This window comes from Pongo abelii, chromosome 15 (genome assembly GCF_028885655.2).
Source record: "Pongo abelii isolate AG06213 chromosome 15, NHGRI_mPonAbe1-v2.0_pri, whole genome shotgun sequence".
Lineage (NCBI taxonomy): Eukaryota > Metazoa > Chordata > Mammalia > Primates > Hominidae > Pongo > Pongo abelii.
The window spans coordinates 9,090,112-9,107,329 of NC_072000.2; positions in this window are offsets into that span (position 1 = coordinate 9,090,112).

Consider the following 17,218-nt stretch of genomic DNA (forward strand, 5'->3'; position numbering starts at 1 on the left):
TGGAATGGAATTTGCAATGGAATGTGGAATGGAATGGAAAGGAATGTGGAATGGAAGGTGGAGATGCATGGAAAGGAATGTGGAATGGAATGAAATGGAATGTGCAATGGGATGTGGAATGGAATGGAACGGAATGTGGAATGAAATGTGGAATGGAATAGAACGGAATGTGGGATGGAATGTGGAATTTAAGGGACTGTAATGTGGAATGGAATGTGGAATGGAATGGAATGGAAAGTGGAATGGAATGGAATAGAATGTGGAATATAATGAAATGGAATGGAATTAAATGTGAATGGAATAGAATGGAATGTGGAATGCAAGGGAATGTAATGAAATGAGGATTGGAATGGAACAGATTATGGAATGCAATGCAATGGAAAGAAATGAGGAATTGAAAGGAATGGAATTTGGAATAGAAAGGAATGGAAAGTGCAATGGAATGGAAGAGGACGTAGATTGGAATTTGGAATGAAATTAAATGTAATGTGGAATGAAATGGAATGGAAAGTGGAAAAGAATGTGGAATTGAATGTGGAATAGAAAGTGGAATGGAATGGAATGGAATGTGGAATAAAGCAGAATGGGATGGAATGCAATGCGGAATGTAATGGAATAGAATGTGTAATACAATGGAATGGAGTGAAATGTGGAATTGAATGGAATGGAAAGTGGAATGGAATATAATGGAATGTGGAAAGGAATGAAATGGAACGTGCATTGGAATATGGAATGGAATGTGGAATGGCATGTGGAATGGAATGTGGAATGCAAAGGAATGGAATGTTGACTGTAATGGAATGGAATATGGAATAGAATGGAATGGAATGGAATGTGGAATGGAATGGAATGGAATGTGGAATGGAAAAGAATGGAACGTGGAATAGAATGTGGAATGGAATGGAATGCAACGTGAAATGGAATGTGGAATGGAATGTGGAATGGAAAGTGGAATGGAACGTGGAACAGAATGGAAAGGAACGCGGAATAGATTGGAAAGGAAAGTGGAAGGTAATATGGAATGGAATGCGGAATGTGACGTGGAATGGAATGGAATGCAACTTGGAATGGAATGTGGTAGAATGTGGAATGGAATGGATTGGAATGTGAAATGGAATGAATTGGAAAGTGGAATGGAATGGAATGGAATGTGGAATGGAATGTGGAATGGTACGTGGAACGGATTGTTTAATGGAATAAAATGGAATGTGGAAAAGAATGGAATGGAATGAAATGTGGATTGGAATGTGGAATGGATTGTGAAATGGAATGGTATGGAATGAGCAACGGAATGGAAATGAAAGTGTAATGGAATGGAAGGTAAAGGAAAGGAAAATGAAATAGAATATGCAACGGAATGTGAAATGGAAAGTGGAATGGAATATGGAACGGAATGAAATGGAACGTGGAATGGAATTGAATGGAACGAGGAATGGAACGTGGAATGGATCACGGAATGAAAAGAGGAATGGAATGCGGAATGGAATGTGGAATGGAAAGGAATGGAATGTGGTATGAAATGTGGAATGGAATGGAATGTAGAATGGAATGTGGAATGAAATGCATTGGAATGAGAATGGAATGTGGAATGGAATGAATGGAATATGGAATGGAATGTGGAATGGAATGGATTGGAATGCGAAATGGATTGTGGAACGGAATGTGGAATGAATCGTGGAATGGAACGTGGAATTGATTTAAATGGAACTTGGTATAGAATGTGGAGTGTAATGGAAGGGAATGTGGAATGAAATGTGGAGTGTAATGGAATGGAATGTGGAACGGAATGGAATGGAATGTGGAATGGAATGGGCAATGGAATGGAAAGTAATGAAGAATGGAATGTGGAATGGAATGTGGAATGGAAAGTGCAATGGAATGGAATGGAATGTGGAATGAAACATCGAAAGAAATCAAATGGAACGTGGGATGGAAAGTGGAATGGAATGTGGTATGGAATGTCAAATGGAATGCAATGGAATGTGAAATGCAATGTGGAATGCAGTGTGTAATGGAATGGAATGGAACAGGGGATGGAACATGGAAAGTAATTGAATGGAACGTGGAATGAAATGTGGAATGGAACGTGGAATGGAAAGTAGAATGCAATTGAATGGAACGTGGATTTGAATGGGGAACGGAATGTGGAATAGAAAGTGGAATGGAATGTGAAATGGAATGTTAAATGGAAAAGAATGGAATATGGAAAGCAATGGAATGGAATGGGGAATGTAATGGAATGGAATTTGGACTGCAATGTTATGCAATGGAATGGAAAGTGGAATGGAATTTGGAATGGAACGTGGAATGGAGTGGAAAGGAAAGTTGAATGGAACGCGGAAAGGAAGGTGGAATGAAACGTGGAAAGGAATGGAATAGAAGGTGGAATGGAATGTGGAATGGAATGTGGAATATAATGTGGAATAGAATACAATGGAGAGTGGAATGGGATGTGGAATGGAATGGAATGGAATGTCTAATGGAATGTGGAAAGGAATGGAGTGGAATGTGGAATGCAATGTGCAATAGAATGTGGAATTGAATGGAATGGAAATTTGAATAGAGTGTGGAATGGAAAGGAATGGAATGTGGAATGAAACGTGGAACTGAATGTGGAATGGATTGGAATTTAATGTGGAATGGAATGTGGAAGGGAATGGAATGGAATGCGGACTGTTATGTGGAATAGAATGTGGAATGGAATGTGCAAGGGAACGTGTTATGGAACAGAATGGAATGTGGAATGAAATACAGAATGGAATGTGGAATGGGTGAAGGAATGGAATGGAATGGAATTGGAATGAAACGTGGAATGGAATGGAATGAAACGTGGAACGGAACGTGCAATGAGATGTAGAATGGAACGTGGAATGGAATATGCAATGGAATGTGGAATGGAAGTGGAATGGAATGGAATGGAATGCAATGTGGAATGGAATGTGGAATGGAATGTGAAATGGAATTTTGAATGGAATGAAATGGAATGTGGCATGGAATGTGGAATGGAATGGAATGGAATGTGGAATGGAAGTGGAATGGAATGGAATGGAATGCAATGTGGAATGGAATGTGGAATGGAATTTTGAATGGAATGAAATGGAATGTGGCATGGAATGTGGAATGGAATGGAATGGAATGTGGAGTAGAATGTGGAATGGAATGGAATGGAAAGCGGAATGGAATGAATGCAATGGTAAGGAATATGGCATGCAATGGAATGGAAAATGGAACGCAATGTGGAATTTAATGGTATGGAATGTGGAATGGAACGTGGAATGGAATGTGGAATGCATCGTGGAATGGTACGTGGAATGGAATGTAAGGAAATGTGGAATGGAATGGAATGGAATATGCAATTGAATGTAGAGAAGGATGTAATTTAATCTGGACTAGAATGTGGAACGGAATGGAATGGAATGCGGAATGGAATGGAATTGAATGCTATGGAATGTGGAATGGAATGGAATGCAATGTGGAATAGAATGGAATGGAACATGGAATGGAATGTGGAATGGAATGTGGAATGGAATGTGGAATGGAATGTGGAATGGAATGTGGAATGGAATGTGGAATGAAATGTAGAATGGAATGAATTGGAATGTGGAACAGAGTGGAATGGAATGGAAAGGAATGTGGAATGAAATGTAGAATGGAATGAATTGGAATGTGGAAGGGAATGGAATGGAATGGAATGGAAGGTGGAATGTGGAAAGAAATGAGGAATAGAATGTGGAATGAAATGTGGAATGGAATGGAATGGAATGTGGAATGAAATGTGGAATGGAATGGATTGGAATGTGGAATGGAATGTGGAATGTACTTTAATGGAATGTGGAATGGAAAGTGGAATGGAATGTGGAATGGATGGTGTAATGGAATGTGGAATTTAACGGAATGGAAGGCTGAATGGAATGTGGAATGGAGTGTGGAATGGAAGTTGGAATGGAATGCAATGGAATTTTGAATGGAACGTGGAATGGAATGTGGAATGGAATGGAATGGAATGGATCGTGGAATAGAATGTGGAATGGAATGTGAAATGGAATGGAATGTAAAGTAGAATGCAACCTGGAATGGAACATGGAAAAGAATGTGGAATTCAACGTGGCATGGAATGTGGAATGGAATGTGCAATGGAACGGAATGGAATGTAGAATGGAATGTGCAATTGAGTGTGGAATGGAACGTGGAATGGAATGGAATGGAATGCGGAATGGAACGTGCAATGGAACGTGGAATGGAATGGAATGGAATGTGGAATGGAACGTGGAATGGAATGGAATGGAATGGAATGGAATGGAATGGAATGGAATTGAATGGAATGTGGAATGGAATGAAACGGAATGTGGAATTGAATGTCGAATGGAATGGAAGGAATTGTGGAATGAAATGTGTTTTGGAATGGAATGGAAAGTGGAATGGAATGGACTGAAATTTGCAATAGAATGTGGGATAGAATTTAATGGAAAGTTGAATGGAACGTGGAATGGAATGGAATGGAGTTTGGAATGGAACGGAATGGACTGCGGAATGGAATGTGGAATGGAATGTTGAATGGAATGTGGAATGGAATGGAATGCAATGCAATGTGGAATGGCATGTGTATTGGAATGCAATGGAATGTGGAAGGGAAAGTGGAAAGAAATGCAATGGAATGAGATTTTAATGTGGAATTGAATGTGTAATGCAATTTGGAATGGACTGTGGAATGAAACGTGGAATGGAATGTGAAAGGAATGTGGAATGTAACGTGGAATGGAATGGTATGGAATGTGGAATGCAACGGAGTAGAATGCTGAAAGGAATGTGGAATGGAATGCAATGTAACGAGGAATGGAACGTAATGTAATGTGGAATGCAATGTGGAATGGAACTGAATGGAATGTGGAATGGAGTGTGGAATGGAATGGAATGGAATGGAACGGAATGTGGAATGGAATGTGGAATGGAATGTAGAAAGGAAAGCAATGTATTGTGGAATGTAATGTGGAATGTAATGTGGAAGGGAAAGGAATGTGATGTGGAATGTAATGTGGAAACGAAAGTGGAATTTAATGGAAAGGAAAGTGGAATGGAACGTGGAATGGAATGGAATGGAATGTGGAATGGAATGTGGGAAGGAATGTGGAATCGAATGGAATGGCATGTGGAATGGAATGGAATGGAAAGTGGAATGGAATGGAATGGAATGGAATAGAAAGGAACTTGGAATGGAACGTGGAATGCAAAGTGGAATGGAAAGTGGAATGGAATGTGGAATGTAATGGAATGGAATGTGGAATGGAATGGAATGGAATGTGGAATGGAATGGAATGGAACAGAAAGGAACTTGGAATGGAACGTGGAATGGAAAGTCGAATGGAATGGAATGGAATGTGGAATGGAATGTGGAATGTAATGGAACGGAAAGTGGATTGGAATGTGGAATGGAACGTGGAAAGGAAGGTGGAATAGAACGTCGAATGTAATGGAATGGATTGTGGAATGGAATGGAATGGAACGTGGAATGGAATGTGAAATGAAATGTAGAATGGAATGTGGAATGTAACGTCGAATGCAATGGAATGGAATTTGGAATGGAATGAAATGGAAAGTGGAAGGGAATGTGAAATACTATGTGGAATGGAATGTGGAATGGAATGTGGAATGGAATGTGGAATGGAATGTAGAATAGAATGTGGAATAGAATGTAATGGAATGGAATTTATTGTGGAATGGAATGTGGAATGGAATGTGGAATGGAAAATATAATGGAATGGAACGGAATGTGGAATGCAATGTGGAATGAAATGTGGAAAGCGACGTGGAATGCAATGGAATGGAATGTGGACTGGAACTTGTAATGGTACGGAATAGAACGCGCAATCGAACATGGAATGGAACGTGGGAAGGAACGTGGAATGGAATGTGAAATGGAACATGGAAGGGAATATGCAATGGAATGTGGAATGCAAGGTGGAATGGTACGTGGAAGGGAATGTGGAATGGAATGTTGAATGGAACGTGAAATGGAATGGAATGAAACGTGGAATGGAATGGGATGGAATGTGGAATGGAATGGAATGGAATGTGGAATATAATGGAATGGAATTTGGAATGGAATGGAATGTGGAATGGAATGTGGAATGGAATGGAATGGAAAGTGGAATAGAAAGTGGAATGGAATGTGGAAAGGAATGGAATGGAATGTGGAATGGAATGGCATGGAATGTGGAATAGAAGGGAATGGAATGGATTGGAATGCGGAATGGAATGGAATGGAATGTGCAATGCAATGGAGTGGAATGGAATGAGGAATTGAATGGAATGGAATGTGGAATGGAATGTAATAGAAGGTGGAATGCAATGGAATGCAACGTGGAATAGAATATGGAATGGAATGTGGAATGGAATGTGGAATATAATTGAATGGAATGTGGAATAAAGTGGAATGGAATGTGGAACAGAATGGAATGGAATGAAATGTGGAATAGCATGGAATGCAATGGAAGGGAGTATGGAATGTAATGAAATGGAGTGTGGAAATAAATATAATGGAATGGAATGTGAAAATGAATTTAATGGAATGTGGAATGGAAAGGAATTCAATGTGGAATGTAATGGAATGGTAGGTTACAGGGAATGTGGAATGGTATTTGGAAAGGAATGGAATGGAACGGAATGTGGAAAGGAATGTAATGAATTTTGGAATAGAATGGAATGGAATGGATTGTGGAATAGAATGGAATAGAATGCAATGGGAAATGGAATGTGAAATGGAATGTGCAATGTAATGGAATGGAATGTGGAATGGAACAGAATGGAATGTGAAATGGAATGTAACACGGAATGAAATGGAATGGAATGTGCATTGGAATAGAAGGCAACGTGTAATGGAATGGAATGGAATGGAAAGTGAATTGCAATTTGGAATGGAAGGAGAAATGGAATGTATAATGGAATGTGGAACTTAAAGATGAATGGATAGTGGAAAGGAATGTGGAATGGAAAGTTGAATGGATAGTGGAAAGGAATGTGGAATGGAACGGAATGGAATGTGGGATGGAATGTGAAATGTAGTGTGCAATGGAAAGTCGTATGGAATGGCATGGAAAGTGTAATTGAATGTGGAAAGGAATGTGGAATAGACTGTTGAATGGAGTGTGGAATGGAATGTGGAATGGAACGGAATTGAGTGTGGGAAAAAATGTCGAGTGGAACGGAATGGAATTTGGAATGGAATGTAGGATGGAACGTGAAATGGAGTGGAATTGAATGTAGAATTCAACGTGCCAAGGAGTGTAATGAGACATCGAATGGAAAGTGGAATGGAACGTAGAATTGAATAGAATGAAATGTGAAATGGAATGTGGAATTGAATGTGCAAAGGAATGGAATGGAATGTGTAATGGAATGGATTAGGGAATGGAAAGGAATGGAATTTGAAATGGAATGTGGAATGGGATGTGAAATGAAAACAGGAATTGAATGTGGAATGGAATGTATGTGACGTGGAATGAAATGGAAAGGAAGGAGGAATGGAACGTGGAATGGAACATGGACAGCAACGTGGAATGGAAGGTGGAATGGAAAGAAATGCAATGTGGAATGGAGAGGAATGCAATGTGGAATCAAACGTGGAGTGGAATGGAATGGAATATGGAATGGAATGAGGAACAGAATGTGGAATTGAATGGAATGGAATGTGGAATGGAACAGAATGGAGCGTGGAATTGAATGGAATGGAATGGAATGCGAAATGGAATGTGATATGGAACTTCGAACGGCATGAAATGGAAAGTAGAATGGTATAGATTGGAATGTGGAATGGAATGGAATGGAACATGGAATGGAAGGTGGAATGGAAAGTAGAATGGAGTGTGGAATGGAATGTGGAATTGAAAGGAATGCAAAGTGAAATGGAATGTGGAATGGAATTTAAAGGAATGTTGAAAGGAAAATGGAAGAGAATGTGGAAGGGAATGTGGAATGGAATGCAATAGAATGTGGAATTGAATGTGAAATGGAAAGTGGAATGGAAAGTGGAAAGGAATGGAATGGAAAGAGGAATGGAATATGGAATGGAACGTGGAATGGAAAGTGGAATGGAATGGAAATGAACGCGGAAAGTAATGTGGAATGGAATGGAAAGGAATGTGGAATGGAATGTTGAATGGAATGTGTAATGGAATGGAATGCAATGGAACGTGAAATGGAATGTGGAATGGAATATGAAATGGAACGTGGAATGGAAAGTGAAATGGAACGTGGAATGGAATGTGGAATGGAATGAAATGGAACGTGGAATGGAAAGTGGAATGGAATGTGGAATGGAATGGAATGGAATGCAATGTGGAATGGAATGTGGAATGGAATGTGGAATGGAATGGAATATGGAATGGAATGTGCAATGGAATGTTATGGAATGTGCAAAGGAATGTGAAATGGAATGTGGAAGGAAATGCAGTGGTATGTCAAATAGAATGCGGAATGGAATGTGAAATGGAATGTGGAAAGTAATGTTGAAAGGAATGGAATGGAACGTGGAAAGGAATGGAATGGAAAGTGGAATCCATCGTGGAATGGAACTCGGAAAGGAATTTTGAATGGAATGCAATGTAATGTGGAATGGAATGTGGAATGGAATATGGAATGGAATGTGGAATGGAATGTGGAATGGAATGGAATGGAATGCAATGGAATAGAATGGAAAGGATTGTCGAAAACAATGTGAAATGGAACCTGGAATAGAATGGAACATAATGGGGAATGGAAGGTGAAAATTAACTGAATGGACCTTGGAATGGAACGTAGAATGGAATATTGAATGGAATGGAATGGAATGTGGAATGGAATGAAATGGAATGTGGAGTGGAATGGAATGGACAGTGGAAAGTAAAGTGGAATGCAATGGAATGGAATGGGGAATGGAATGCAATGGAATGTGAAATGGAATGTGGAATGCAATGCAATGCAATGTGGAATCGAATAGAAAGGAATGTGGAATGGAATGTGGAACGGAATGTGCAATGGAGTGGAATGGAATGTGGAATGGAATATGGAATGGAATGGAATGGAATGGAATGTGGAATGGAATGGAATGGAATATGGAATGTAATGTGAAATGTAATGGAAGGGATGGGGAATGGAATGGAATGGAATGTGAAATGGAATGTGGAATGGAAAGTAAAATGGAATGTGCAATTGAATGGAATACAATGTGGAAAGGAATGGAAAAGAATGTGGAATGCAATGCGGAACGGAATGTGGAATGGAATGTGGAAAGGAATGTGGAATGGAATGTGAAATGGAATGTGGAATGGAATGGAACGGAATGTGAAACGGTATGTAGTAATGAATGTGGAATGGAATGTGGAAATGAATATGGAATGCAACACAATGGAACGTGAAATTGAAGGGAATGGAATGTGGAATGGAAGGTGGAATGGTATGGAATGCAATGTGGAATTTAATGTGGAAAGGAATGGAATGCAATGTGGAACGGAATGTGGAATGAAACGTAGAATGGATTAGAATGCAATGTGGAATGGAATGGAATGGAATGGTATGGAACGTGGAATGGAATGGAATGGAAAGTGGAATGGAATGGAATGGATAGTTGAATGGAATGGAATGGAAAGTGGAATGGAATGTGGAATGGGATGGTATGGAATGTGGAATCGAATGGTATGGAATGTGAAATGGAATTAAATGGAACGTGGAGTGGAACGTGCAATGGAATGCGCAATGGACCGTGCAATGGAAAGTGGAAAGTAACGTGGAATGGAACATGGAATGGAATGACATTGGAATGGAATGGAATGGAATGTGGAATGGAAGAGAATGGAATGTCGAATGGAATGGAATGGAATGGATTGGAATGTGGAGTGCAATGGAAATGAATGTGGAATGGAATGGAATGGAAGGGAATGTGGAGTGGAATATGGAATGGAATTGAATGGAATGTGAAATGGAAAGAAATGGAATTTGGAATGGAATGCATTGGAATGTGGAATGAAATGGACCGTGAAATGGAATGGAATGGAATGTGGAATGTGAAATGCAGTGTGGAATGGAATGTTAAAAGGAATGTGGAATGGAATGCGAAATGGAATGGGGAATGGAATTTGAAATGAAACGTGGAAAGAAATGTGGAATGGAATGAAATGGAGCATGGAATGGAATGGAATGGAACGTGGAATTTAATAGAATGAAACGTGGAATGGAAAGTGGAATGGAATGGAATGGATTGCGGAATGGAATGGAATATGGAATGGAATGGAATGGAATGTTGAATGGAATGGAATGGAATGTTGAATGGAATGGAATGGAATGTGGAATGCAATGTGGAATGCAATGGAATGCACTGGAATGTGGAATGGAATGTGGCATGGAATGGAATGGAATGTGGCATGGAATGGAATGGAATGTGGAAGGGAATGTGGAATGGAACATTTATTGGAAAACGCAATGGAACGTGGAATGGGACGTGGAATGGATTGAGTAATGGAATGGAATGGAATGTGAAATGGAAGGCAAAGGAATGCGGAATGGAATGTGGAATAGAATGTGGAATATAATGTGGAATGGAATGGAACGGAACGTGGAATGAAATAAATGGAATGCAAATTGGAATGGAATGGAATGGAATGTGAAATGGAATGGAATGGAATGTGGAATGGAATGGAATGGAATGTGTAATGGAATAGAATGGAATAGAATTTGGAAAGGAATTTAATGGAATGTAACGGAAAGTGAAATGGAATGCAATGGAATGGAATGTGGAATGGAATGTGGAATGTAATGGAATGTTTTGTGGAATGGAATGGAATGAAATGTGGAATGGAATATGGAATGGATTATGGAATGGTATGTGGAATGGAATGGAATTGAATGTGGAATGGAATATCATGGAAAGTGGAATATAGTGGAATTGAATAGAATGTGGACTGAAATGGTATGGAATGAAATAGAAAGTGGAATGGAATGGAATGGAATGTGAACGGAATGGAATGGAACGTGAAATGGAATGGAATGGAATGTGGAATGGAATGTGGAACGGAATGTAATGGAATGCCGAATGGAATGTGGAATGGAATGGAATGTGGAATCGAAGGTGGAATGAAATTTAATAGAATGTGAAATGGAATGTGGAATGAAATGGAATGGAATGTGGAATGGAAAGTGGAATAGAATGTGGAATAGAATGTGTAAACGAATGTGGAATTGAATGGAATGGAATGTGGAATGGAATAGCATGGAATGTAGAATGGAATGGAATGGAATGTGGAATGAAACTTGGAATGGAATGGAATGGAATATGGTGTGGAATATGGAATGGAACATGGAATAGAATGGAAAGTGGAATGGAATGGAATGGAATGTGGAATGGAATGGAATGGAATGGCATGGAATGGTATGTGGAATGGAATGGAGTGGAGTGCATTGTGGAATGGAAGGTGGAATGGAATGGAATGGAAAGTGGAATGCAATGGAATGGAATGTGGAATGGAATGGAATGGAATGTCGAATGGAATGGAATGGATTGTGGAATGGAATGTAACCTAAAATGAATGGTATGGATTGGAATGTTGAAAGGAATTGAAAGGATTGTGGAATGGATAGTGGAATGGAATGGAATGCGGAATGGAAGGTGGAATGAAATGGAATGGAATGTGGAATGGAATGGAATGGAATGTAATGGAATGTGGAATGGAATGTGGAATGGAATGGAGAGGAATGTGGAATGGAAAGTAAAATGGAATGGATTTGAAAGAGAAATGGAATGGAAAAGAATGTGGAATGGAATTTTGAATGGCATAGAATGGAAGGTGAAATGGAATGGAATGGAATGCGGAGTGGAATGTGGAATGGAATGTGGAATTGAATGGACAGGAATGTCTAATGGAATATAATTGAAAGTGAAATAGAATGTGGAACAGAATGTGAAATGGAATGTGGAGTGGAATGTGAAACAGAATGAAATGCAACGTGGAATGCAATGGAATGAAACGTTTAAAGGAATGGTATGGAATGGAACGTGGAATGTAACGTGGAATGGAAAATTGAATGGAATATGGAATGGAATATTGAATGGAATGAAATGGAATTTGGAAATCAATGTGAAAAGGAAAGGAATGGAATGTGGAATGGAATGTGGAATGGAATGCAATGGAATGAGAATTGAATGTGAAATGGAATGGAATGGAATGTGGAATGGAATGTGGAATGGAATGTGGAATGGAATGTGGAACGGAATGTGGCATGGAATGGAAAGGAATCTGGAATGGAATGTGGAATGTAATGTGCAATGGAACGTGGAATGGAACGGAAATGAATGTGCAATGGAATGTGGAATGAAACCTGGAATGGAACGTGGAATGGAATGTGGAAAGGAATGGAATGGAATGTGTAATGGAATGGAATGGAATGGAATTTAAAGTGAAATAGAATGTGGAACGGAATGTGAAATGGAATGTGGAATGGAATGTGGAACGGAATGAATTGGAATGTGGAATGGATCGGAATGGAATGGAAAGGAATGGAATGGAATGGAACGTGGAATGGAACATGGAATGGAACGTGGAATGGAATGTGGTATGAATTGTGGAATTGAATAGAATGCAAAGTGGATTGGAAAGTGGAATGGAATGGAATGGTATGTGGAATGGAATATGGAACGTTGAATGGAATGTAGAATGGAATGTGTAATGGAATGTGGAATGTAACAGAATGGAATGTTGAATGGAATGTGGAATGGATCATGGAAAGGAACGTGGAGTGGAATGGAATGGAATGTGGAATGCAAAGTGAAATGAAAAGAAATGGAATGGAATGTGGAATGGAATGTGCAGTGGAATGGAATGGAATGTGCAGTGGAATGTGGATTGGAACGAAATGGAATATGGAATGCAATGTGGTATCGAATGGAATGGAACGGAATGTGGAATGGAATGGAATTGAATGTGGAATGGAATGGAGTGGAATGTGGAATGGAATGTGGAATGGAATGGAATGTGGAATGGAATGGAATGGAATGTGGAATGGAATGGAAAGGAATTTTGAATAGAATGTGGAGTGCAATTCTATGGAAAGTGGAATTGAATGGAAAGTAATGTGGAATGCAATGTAATGGAATGTGGAATGGAATGGAATGGAATCTGGAATGGTATGTGAAATGGAATGGAATGGAATGGAATGTGGAATAGAGTGTGGAATTGATGGAGTGGAAGGTGCAATGGAAAGGAATGTAGTGTGCAATGAAACGTGCAATGGAACTAAATGGAATGTAATGTGGAACAGAATGTGGAAAGGAATGGAGTGGAATGTGGAATGCAAAATGGAATTTAATGGAATAGAATGTGGAATGGAATGTGGAATGGAATGTGGAATGGAATGAAATGGAATATGGAAAGGAATGTGGAATGTAATGGAATCAAATGTGGAACGGAATGTGGAATTGAATGGAAAGGAATGCGGAATGGAATGGAAAGGCATGTGGAATGGAATGGGATGCAACGTGGAATGGAACGGAATGGAATGTGGAATGGAACGTGGAATGGAATGTGGAATGGAATGTGCAATGTAATGGTATGTGGAACGGAATGGAAAGGAATACGGAATGGAATGAAATGGAATATCATAAATGAATGGAATGGAATGTGGAATGGAATGGAAACGAATATGGAATGTAATGGAATGGAATGAAATGTGGAATGGAATGGAATAGAATACAGTGGAATGGAATGTGGAACAGAATACAATATGGAATGGAATAGAATTTGGAATGGAATGAAATGGAATGGAATGCTAAATGGATTGATATTGAACGTGGAAAGGAATGGAATGGAATCGAACGGAATGTGGAATGGAGTGGAATGGAATGTGCAATGGAATGGAATGGAATGTGGAATGGAAAGGAATGGAATTTGGAATGGAAGGGTATTGAATTGAATGGAACGTGGAATGCATTAGAATGGAACGGGGAATGCAATGGAAAGGAATGTGGAATAGAATGGAATGGAATGTCCAATGGAATATGAATTGGAATGGAATTGAATTTGGAATGCAAAGTGGAATGGAATGGAAAGGAATGTGAAATGGAAAGCAATGGAATGTGGAATGGAATGTGGAATGGAATGTGCAATGCAATGTGGATTGGAACGTGGAATGGAATTTGCAGTGGAATGTGGAATGGAATGTGGAATGGAATGTGGAATGGAATCTGGAATGGAATGGAATAGAATGTGGAATGGAACGTGGAATGGAAAGTGGAATGGAAAATGGAAAGGAATGTAGAATGGAATGTGTAATGAAATGTGAAATGGAATGGAATGGAATGTGGAATGGAACGTGGAATGGAACGTGGAATGGAACATGGAATGGAAAGTGGAATGGGATGTGCAAAGGATTGTGGAATGAAAAGTGGAATGGAAAGGAATGTAACGTGGAATGGAACGTGGAATGAAATGGAATGGAAAGTGAAATGGATCGTGGAATACAACATGGAAAGGAATGTGGAATGGACTGTGGAATGGATTGTGGAAGGCAATGTGGCATGGAATGGAATGGAATGGAATGAGGAATGGAACGTGCAATGGTTCCTGCAATTGAACGTGGAATGTATCATCAAATGGAACTCCAAGGGAATGTGATATGGAAAGTGGAATGGAATATGGAATGGAACGTGAAATTGAATGTATTGGAATGTTGAATGTAACATGGAATGGAATGGAATGGAATGAGAAATGGAATGTGGAATGTAATGTGGAATGGAATAGAATGGAATGTGGAATGGAAAGGAAAGTGGAATGGAATGGAATGTGGAATGGATAGGCATGGAACGTGGAATGGGACGTGGAATGGAAGATGGAATACAACATGGAATGGAACGTGGAATGGAGAGTCGAATGGAGTGGAATGGAATGTGAAGTGGAATGGAAAGGAATGATGAATGGAAAGTAATGGAATGTGGAATGGAACGTGGAATGGAAAGTGGTATTGAGTGGAATGGAACGTGGAATGAAATGTGGAATGGAATGGAATGGAACGTGGAATTGAATGGAATGCAAAATGAAATGGAATGTGAAATGGAATGGAATGGAACATATAATTTTATGGAATGGAACATGGAATGGAACATGGAATTGAATGGAATGGAATGTGGAATTGAATGGAATGCAACATGAAATGGAATGTGAAATGGAATGGAATGGAACATATAATTTTATGGAATGGAACATGGAATGGAACATGGAATTGAATGGAATGGAAAGTAGGATGGAACGTGGAATGGAACATGGAATGTAATGGAACGGAACGTGTAATGGAATGAAATGGAATGTGGAATGGAAAGGAATGCAACGTTGAATGGGACGTGGAATGGATCATGGAATGCAACGTGGAATGGAAAGTGGATTGGAATTTGGAAAGGAATGGAATGGAATGTGGAATGGAATGGAACGGAATGTGAAATGGAATTGACTGGAGTGGAATATAGAATGGAATGGAATGGAATGGAATGGAATGGAATGGAATGGAATGGAATGGAATGCAGAATGCAATGGAATGAAAGGTGGAATGGAATGGAATGGACAACACCGAAATGTGGAATGGAATGGAATGGAATGGAAATTGAAATATAATTTGGAATGGAATGTGAAATGGAATGTGGAATGGAATGTGGAACGGAATGAATTGGAACGTGGAATGGAACGAAATGGAATGTGAAATGGAATGGAATGCATTGGAAAGTGGAATTGAACGTGGAATGGAACATGGAATGGAATGTGGAATGGAATGTGGTATGAAATGTAGAATGCAATGGAATGGAAATTGGAAAAGAATGTGGAAAGGAATGCAATGGATTGAGAATGGAATGTGGAATGGAATGGAATGTATTCTGAAATGGAATGTTGAATGGAATGTGGAATGGAATGTGGAATGGAAAGTGGAATGGAAAGGAATGAAATGAGGAATGGAATGTGGAATGGAATGTGCAACGGAACGCAGAAAGGAATGTTCAATGGAATGTGGAGTGGAATGGAATGGAATGGAATGGCATATGAAATAGAATGGAATGGAATGTTAAATGGAATGGCATGGAATCTGGAATGGAATGTGGACTGGAATGTGAAACAGAATGCAATGGAAAGTGGAATGGAATGGAATGGAATGTGGACTGGAATGTGAAACGGAATGCAATGGAAAGTGTAATGGAATGGAATGGAAAGTGGAATGGAATGTGGAATGGAATGGAAAGCAATGTGGAATGCAATGGAGTGGAATGTGGAATGGAATGGATTGGAATGTGGAATGGAATTTAATGGAATGTGGAACGGAATGTGGAATGGAATGTGGAACTGATGGAAATGAATGTGAAAATGAATCGAATGGAATGTGGAATGGAATGAGCAATGAAATGGAAAGGAATGTGGAACGGAAGGTGGAAAGGAATGGAATGGAATGTGGAATGGAATATGGAATGGAACGGAACAGAATGTGGAATGGAATCTGCAATGGAATGTGGAATGGATTGTGGAATGGAGTGGAATGGGTTGGAACGTGGAAAGGAATGGTGAAAGGAATGGAATCAAATGTGGAATGGAATGTGGAATAGAATGGCATGGAATGTGGAATGGAAGGGAATTTAATGTGGAATGTAATGTAATGGAAATTGCAATGGAATGTGGAATGGAATGGAATGATATGAGGAATGGAATGGAATGGAAGGTGGAATAGAACGTGGAATGGAATGTGGAACGGAATGTGGAATGGAATGCTATGTGGAATTGAATGGAATAAAATGCAATAATTAAATGGAATGTATCGTGCAATGGAAAGGAATAGAATGTGCAATGGAATGGAATGGAAAGAATGTGGGTTGGAATGGAATACAATGCAGTGGAGTGGAATGTGGAAAGGAAAGGATTGGAATGTGGAAAGGAATAGAAAGTGGAATGGAAGGAAATGGAATGGAAAGAAATGGAATGGAATGTGGAATATAATGAAATGGAATGTGGAATGGAATGGAATGGAATAGAATGGAATGGAAAGTGAAATGTAGTGGAAAGGAATGTGGAACAGAATAGAATGTGGAACGCAAAGGAATGGAATGGAATTGGGAATGGTATGGAATGGAATTGAATGGAATGTAGAAAGGAATGCAATGGAATGTGGAAAGGAATAGAATGTGGAATGGAATAAAGTGGAATGGAATGTGGAATGGAATGGAATGTGG